The sequence below is a fragment of the Phyllobates terribilis genome, unplaced genomic scaffold, assembly GCF_046119375.1.
Source record: "Phyllobates terribilis strain yellow unplaced genomic scaffold, ASM4611937v1 Scaffold_5__5_contigs__length_657084704, whole genome shotgun sequence".
NCBI lineage: Eukaryota > Metazoa > Chordata > Amphibia > Anura > Dendrobatidae > Phyllobates > Phyllobates terribilis.
The window spans coordinates 513,171,950-513,178,867 of record NW_027362765.1 but is presented as its reverse complement, the minus strand read 5'-3'; positions in this window follow the sequence as shown (position 1 = coordinate 513,178,867).

Genomic DNA, 6,918 nt, shown 5'->3' with positions numbered 1-6,918 from the left:
GGGGAGTAGTAAGAACTCTAGCCGCCATAACACCATGCCTCAGCGGACTGCGGCGGCGCTGGTGGCCTTCACCAGGTGCCACAGGTGGCGTAGTCGTTAATCAGCCACTCAACCCGGATGAGCCCACACCATCTCTTTTAATGTGACGGCCCTGAGCACGGGTCGGGTCCGGGCCACGGCTGCACCCCATCTCTCCATCTCAGGACCCGACTCCGAGTCCCCCATCACCCAGGGTAAACTAAAGGGCTTTTTCGAGCATGAGGCATCACAAAGGCATACGCTTTTCTTGCCTCCAACACTGACAGCGAGGATCTCACATTTTTTTATTTTTCCAACTCCCCGTTGTCTTCCTCCTCCTCCTCTTCTTCCTCCTCTTCCTCCTCAGGTGCTGCTGGACCGCCCGCAGTCGTCACAGGAGAGAAGATGATCCTGCGCTCCCCACTACTGATCCCATATGGACCTCGCTCCCCAAAAATTATGAGCCACTGATTTCTGATTTTGTGGCGGAATCAGGAATCAAGTTTGACACCACCGGCCTCACACAACTAGACTTTCTCTGAGGGTTTTGTAAACCTCATGGTGGGCCAAACTAATTTATACGCTCATCAATTTTTGGAACAAAAACCCTCTTCATCATTTTCTAACTGGTCTCCTGTAGACGCAGTAGAAATTATGAAGTTTTGGGGCCTGGTCCTTCTCATGGGGATCCTGAAGAAGCCAGATCTTCGGCAATACTGGAGTGTTGACGTTTTGTATAACACTCCAGTGTTCAGAATGGTCATGATCCGGAAACGTTTTCAGGCCATCCACAAGTTCTTGCATTACCAAGATAATGTGTAGCATCGGCGTCATTGCCTCCTGCCCGGCAGAGACGCAGTCCCCCTTACCGCCGCGGCCCTGCTCCGCCGTCTTCCGGCCTCCCTGCAGCTGCTGCTGGTACACGCAGCTTCCCCGGCTCTGTGCTTAGGGCGTACGCGCGCGCGCTCCCTCCCTCTTAAAGGGGCCGCGCACGTTGTATTAAAAAGTCGCCGGCCAATGGACGGAGGACTTCCCCTATAAAAGGCACCTCCTCAAATATGGAGGTGCTTGTGCAAGGTTGGTGCTTTGTGATTCTTACTTTGCTTCAGCCCTCAGGTCCTCTGCAAGTCAGTCCTGTCTGCCAGTCTGATCTTCAGTCCAGTCCGCCAGTCTGACTACTCTCCAGCCCGACAGTCTGTCTGCAGTCCAGTCCACCAGTCTGTCTATGGGCTCTGCCCGCCTGCTTACCTGGAAGTGACTCGCCCCCTGGGCCGTGGGGCACTCGGATCCGGGCAGTAGGGGAACGATGGGAGTAGTAGTGGCAACCCGGTTCCGTGGCTCAGGGTGGTCAGGCCAGTGGTAGTCTGTTATGTGCTGATGATTATGTCCGACTACGCCACCCGTGGATTGCGGTTATTAGGAACCGCCGCGGCATGCAGACCGCTGGGGCTGATGAGGTGTGCAGCTAGGGTAGTGTGACTCCCCACGGGAAGAGTGCGGCCCCAGGGCAGTATAATGGATGTTGGGAGTGATGGTAGTGAGAGTCCCAGTGCTGATAGTGCTGGAGGAGCAAGGAGCACGCAGACAACAGGTTGCAGTCCAGGGTCTTTACTAGAACAGGTAAATTGACCCACAAACAGTCCCAGCTAGGAGGGGACCTGGATGTCTGAGAGCAACGGGGAAATTGGCCCTGGTCAGGGTGAGGTGTAGGCCTACCATGCTTTCTGTGCTCCTTCTGGCTATCTCCTCGTTATAGGGTAACAGCCCACGTTTCCGAGCTTTCCGTGTATTCTCGCGTGTATGGCCTGCGACGTGGGTTCCTTTCTGCTCCCAGCCTTGTACGGCTTTACTGGTCCCTTCTGTTGTGGCAGAGCCTCCAGGTTTCTTAGGCCAAGGAACATACAGTCCCCTGCGGACTGGTTATCTGCTGGAGGATGTAGAATCCTCCCAGCCTCAGACACCAAAGTCTGGTAGATTAAGTCCTCTGTCTGCCAAGACAGGCTCACTTCGCCTCTTGTCTCTGGCTTGTGGCTCTCCTCCTGCCACACTTCCTCTTAGGTGCAGTGCAACTGTCTGTCCCTGCTCTGCTCTGGGACAAGTCTCAGTCCTGAGACAGGCCTTCAAGTTCTCTCTAACCCTGCCCCCAGTACCAGCTTTTATAGGGGCAGCCAGCTCCCCCTACTGGCCTGAGACAGGAGGCATTGCATGCTAATGTTCCCCTGACTAGAGAACCTCAGACACAGCTTTAATACATTTTGTGGCATTCAGGCCAGGGTGACACATTCCCCCCTAGTGAAATTTAGTACTCCGGGACTAAACAGTAAACAAAGACAATATGCATAACCATAAAACATTAATAGACAGACGACGCACAAATTGAGTTCTTAAGGTCACAGTGTGGCCTGTGACCGGGTGTCCATATCACCAACACAACGGGGAGCCGTAACCAGGTGGGGGTCTGTCCTACCCCAAGTCCTTTACAGTCTTAGTTCATTCCTTGGTTAAGCTCCGAACGCAGTCCCTACAAGGTCCCGGTTACAAAAAGTCCATAACCGTTGAGTCCTTACGGTAGCTGCAAGAAACTGAAACACAGAATTACCAAACATGCATGTAACTTGGCAAACATTTCAACATTTGGCAACAGGGTCATTTACAATCTTAGCGCGCTCTATATTCTCCAGCGAGCGGGTATCTGCCCCTTTGTGCTCCTGGTTGACCTACGTAGCCCACTGTCTGGTGGTGGACCAACCGGGCTTTCCCCACTAGCGTTAGGGGTACAGCTACCAGCTGGGTGTACAGGTAGGGCAGGCAGCTGTTTGCGGGTTCTTTGGCTTACCGCAGGCATGGCAGGCTCACTGTCAGCAGAGGGTTGACTCTCCTGGGCTGCTGGTATAGACTCTTCTGCCTCTGGAACCGCTTGCTCCTCTTCACCTTCCGGCTCTGGTGTTGGTTGTTGCTGTGCCGGTTGCAGGAAATGCAGGACGGGTACCACTATGGCATCATTTATGCGAGTCCAGGACTGAGGGAACTCTCCGAGAACGGTGCTGATCATTTCTTCCTTGTCCTCTTGCTCGGGGCATCTTTTGAGGTGGTCTCTGGAGACGACACTAGTGGTTTCTCCTCCGTCCTTGGTGATTACGCACACCTTTGGGTTGTCGTGGTCAGACTGCAGTACGGTGTAGGGTTCCCTTTCCCACTGGTCGTCCAACTTATGTAGCCTTCTTTTTTTCGCTTTAGGACTTGCTCACCAGGTTCTAGGGGACCAGCAGGGGCATGTTGATTGAAGAGTTTTTCTTGTCTCTCTCTCACCTGGGCCAGGCTCTTCTCCACACTCTCCTGTACCTTCTTGTACTGCAGTTGCCTTTCCGTATCCCAGTCCGCATCCGGGGAGGTGTCCTCAGGTATTAGGACTCCCATCTCCAGGTCTACGGGCAGCTTACCTGGTCTAGCTCGCATCAGGTAAGCCGGGGTGCAGTTTGTAGCATTCACCGGGATATTGTTGTATAGGTCTATCAGGTCCGGCAGTTTTTCTGGCCACAGGCTGCGTTCCTCCAGGGGCAATGTCTTCAGGAGATCAATGACTATATTGTTCATCTTCTCACACATCCCGTTGGTTTGGGGGTGGTAAGGCGTTGTACGAATCTTCTTACAGCCATAGAGGTTGCAGAACTCCTGGAAGATTTCAGCCTCGAACGCTGGACCCTGGTCTGTCAGGACCTGTTCCGGATACCCGTGTGGACGGCAGAAATATTGCTGGAAGGCTCTGACCGCTGTTTGGGCTGTCAAGTCTTTTACCGGGACCACCACTAGAAAACGGGAATAGTGGTCCTCGATTGTCAGGGCATAGATGTATCCTGACCGGCTGGGAGCCAATTTGACATGGTCCAGAGCTACCAGCTCAAGAGGCTGCGTGGTGACAATGGGCCTCAAGGGTGTCTTCTGGCTGGCACGGTCCTTCCTCCTTAGGTGACAAGGGCCACAGTCTCTGCACCATTTTTCTACAGCTCCTCTCATGCCGACCCAAAAGAACCTTCCTCTTAGAAGGAACTCCAGTTTCTTCCAACCGAAGTGTCCCGCTCTGTCATGGTAAGCCCCCAGGACCATAGCTGCATCCCGCCTTGGAACCACGACTTGCCAGGTCAGCTCGTGCGTCCGGTGGTTGACAATCCTTCTGCACAACTTGCCTTCGTAGAGGAACAGCTTGCTCTTCTCTTTCCATAGCTGCTTGGCTTCCTCTGGGGCATCTGGATCTAAGCGGGCGTCTTCCTGGGTCAACAGATCTTTCACCAGGCGGATGGCAGGGTCACTATCTTGGGTCTCGGCCCAGCTGTGGTGAGGTAGGGGATTGATCATCACGGTTGTTAGATCCTCCTCCTTCACGCGGTGGGAGTATTGAGCGGCTCCATACCGGTGAAACGCGGGGAGTTCTACCTCCTCCAGCTCTTCTGGGTTTTCGTCACCTTCAGGTAAGTGAGGCATCCTCGATAGGGCGTCAGCATTGGCATTGGTTTTGCCGGCCCGGTATTTGATCACGAAGTCATAGTTGGAGAGACGGGCCATCCACCGCTGTTTTAGGGCACCCAGTCTTGCATTGTCCAGGTGTGTCAATGGGTTGTTGTCCGTGTACACGGTGAACTTTGCGGAGGCCAGGTAATGCTTGAAGCGTTCCGTCACGGCCCACACCACCGCCAAGAATTCTAGCTTGAAGGAGCTGTAATTCTCTGGGTTCCTCTCGGTGGGCCTCAGCTTCCGGCTGGCGTATGCGATCACCCGTTCTCTGCCCTGTTGGTTTTGGGACAGTACGGCTCCCAGTCCCACATTACTGGCGTCTGTGTGGAGAATGAAAGGCTGGCCATAATCAGGGTAGGCCAGGATCTCGTCCCCTGTGAGGGCCATCTTTAGCTGGCGGAAGGACTCCTCTTCCGGTTTATCCCACTTGAAGGGTGGCTTTTGACTCCTGGACTTAGACTGTCCGATCAGGAGGTCCTGCATAGGAGCTGCCATCTTAGTGAACCCGGGGATGAATCTTCGGTAGTAGCCTACCAACCCGAGAAACTGTCTCACCTCTTTGATGTTCGAGGGGCTTGGCCAGCTCTTGATTGCCGTGACTTTGTCAGGGTCGGGGGCCACTCCTTACGCGCTTACCACATGCCCTAGGTACTGGACCTTTGGTTTCAACAGGTGACACTTCGATGGTTTCACCTTCAGGCCATAGCCTGCCAGGGCTTCGAACACCTCGGCCAGGTGCTTTAGGTGGTCCTCGTAGGTCTTCGAATAGACGATCACGTCGTCCAGGTAAAGGAGAACCCTCTCGAAGTTTCGGTGCCCTAGACAGCATTCCATCAGCCGCTGGAAGGTCCCTGGTGCGTTGCAGAGCCCGAAAGGCATACAGTTGAACTCGCTCAGTCCCATCGGGGTGGTTAAGGCGGTCTTTTCCTTGTCAGCCTCTGCCACAGGAACCTGCCAGTACCTGCTAGTAAGGTCCAAAGTAGAAAAGAAGTTAGCTGATTTTAGTGCGGCTAAAGACTCCTCTATTCTAGGCAGCGGATATGCGTCTTTGTGGGTGATACGGTTGATTTGTCTATAGTCGACGCACATTCTCATGGTGCCGTCTTTCTTTTTCACCAGAACCAAGGGGGCTGCCCAGGGGCTACAGCTGTCTCTAATGACCCCAGCTTCTTTCATTTCTCTTAGCATGCCCTTGGCGTTCTGATAATGTGCAGGGGGTACAGGCCTGTGTCTTTCTTTTATCTGTCGGTGGCTCCCTGTGGGGAAGTGGTGTTCTATCCCCTTTACTCTGCCGAAGTCTAGCGGGTGCTTACTAAAGACTCTCTCGTACTCCTGTACCACCCGGTAGACTCCTTGTTTTTGGTGCAGGGGAGTGGAGTCAGCACCCACATGGAGTTTCTGGCACCAGTCCTCCTTTTGTTTCTGGGAGCCATTACCCTCCGCCTGAGGAGATGGAGGCAAGGGTTCCACGGCCCTGATAGCTTTGTGTTCGACAACAAACAGTTTGGCGAGTGTAGCGTACCTGGGTAAGTGTACTTCCCTCTCCCCAATGTTGAGGATGCGGACGGGCACCCTCCCATGACGGACATCAACCACCCCCCGGGCTGTCAAAATGGTGGGCCTGCTGTCTGAGTACACGGGTTCTACCAGGGCTTGGTAGTCTCTACCTCTCAACCCGATTGCAGTCCGACACCAGATCATCATTTCACTTTTGGGAGGCATGGAAATGGGGAATGGGTCACTCAGTCTTACGCTACCGATCTCACCACCAGACAGTTCTACCTGCTGCCGTCTCATCAGGGCTTTTATCTCCTTGTTGAGGACTCTCTGTTGGCTGGAACTAGCATTCACCGCCACCTGTTGTAAGATTACAATTACCTCTGAAAGACAATTTTCAATTACGTTAGTACCCACAGTTATTTTAGGGTGACTTTCACGACGGTCAATGTCCACAATAATCACTCCCTGTGCCGGCAGTTCAACTTTGCGAATTTTAATGGTCATCTCCTTGAACCCCATCCTCGGCATGGGTAAGCCATTACTGGCGATGATGCTCAAGTTACTGTCTGGATACCGTGTGATATCAGCATCAGTCCAATACTGCTTAAAAAGTACATAAGGGATAGTGGTTACTTGCGACCCAGTATCCAGCAAGGCGCTCATGGGGATACCGTCCAGCACCACGGGTAAAACCGGGCGCCCCCAACGTACTTATCACGCCAATTATAAGGGCCTGGTGATCTTATGCCTGGGGGTTGGCCCTCTGCCCCAGGTTGGACCCGTTTAAATTACAGTACCTGGAAATGTGTCCGGGCTGGTTGCATTGACGGCAAATGGGCTGTCCATCCTCTGCGTAGCGGTCTGTGGGCCTCCTTCAGAACGACGGGATCC